A 1,141-nucleotide genomic window follows, 5' to 3' on the forward strand; every position below is an offset into this window, starting at 1 on the left:
TGTCATTTCTTTCATTGCTGTTGCTGATTGAATCAGCCACTAACGTGCGAACTGCTCCAAAACATGATTCAGGACGTCTGGTGACAACTCTCGCACGTTGAATAACGACAGACAGCTTCCAAATGATGACTTTCATAGACGACTTTGGGGGTACATTTGACAGACCGATTAGTTCAGGCATCCGTGGTGTGCTGTGACACCAGCGCATCAGCTTCACCCCTGTCTTGGAAACGGGCCGCCTGCGCAAGGAATGCCAATGCGGTACTGCTTTTCATGGAAGGACCAGAAGGCCACTACACTCTCAAACAGAATGGCATATGATCACAACCAAGTTAGAGAAAAATTTACAATACTTTGCACTGTAATTAAATGGAGTTACATTACATTTCACTCCGAGAGCAGATTTTTTCAAGCAAATTCGAAGGCAGTTTGCAGATGGGAAAGCAAGCAAGAAGGCTCCGTTCTTGTCCGTGTTAAATTCTCCAGTTGAAGAATAAAGCCGTTCCTGCCCAGTTTCGAAATGGGGACCTTTCGCACGTAAGGCGAACGTGATGACCACTACACTACAGAAACAAGCCGCAGACGCCGCTGCGGAGCTTCAGTGGCATCCAGCACTGAACGTTGAAGCCATTTTACATTTCACTTTTCTGTTTCCAATAGCTCGTTGTTTAATGGGACTTGTTTAATCATGGCTATGTGGTGAGCATGGACGAGATACACCGAAGTATCTGTTTCCACGCGGTGTACCGCAATAACGTTGTGTTGCTTACACCGGCTGTAAAGGATTACTTTTTAGCGGAGCTTGCCGTCGCAGTCTGTGGCAGTATCATTTAGTCTGTTCGACTGCGCACGGGACAAATAGCATTGTGAAACACTGCAGAAACGAACGACTTCCTTACTTTTGCTCCGACAGACCATATTGCGGGAAATTTTCCCAGATTCTAAGTTGAGGATTTTTGCAGCAGGAGGTTGCCTCAGAAACCCTGTTAATTCGTCATGTATTGAGCGAATCGCAAATCAGAAGGCATTTAATATGGAACACAAACAAAACTGGCAAACCAAATGCGTTTTCAGACACAGCGAGCATGAATGCTAAATGTGAGACAAGCCGGGGGCATGAGCCATAAAGTAATCTCACAAC

The 1,141-nt window shown here is 45.7% G+C and overlaps 1 non-coding gene across 1 annotated transcript; it reads right to left on the reverse strand.

The window, feature by feature from the left end:
* Positions 1 to 500: 500 nt before the first annotated feature.
* On the reverse strand, positions 501 to 573 carry trnav-uac. The gene has a single exon. It is a non-coding gene; the product is annotated as a tRNA-Val (tRNA).
* Between the last annotated feature and the right edge of the window lie 568 nt (positions 574 to 1,141).

This window comes from Chiloscyllium plagiosum, unplaced genomic scaffold, assembly GCF_004010195.1.
Source record: "Chiloscyllium plagiosum isolate BGI_BamShark_2017 unplaced genomic scaffold, ASM401019v2 scaf_64830, whole genome shotgun sequence".
NCBI lineage: Eukaryota > Metazoa > Chordata > Chondrichthyes > Orectolobiformes > Hemiscylliidae > Chiloscyllium > Chiloscyllium plagiosum.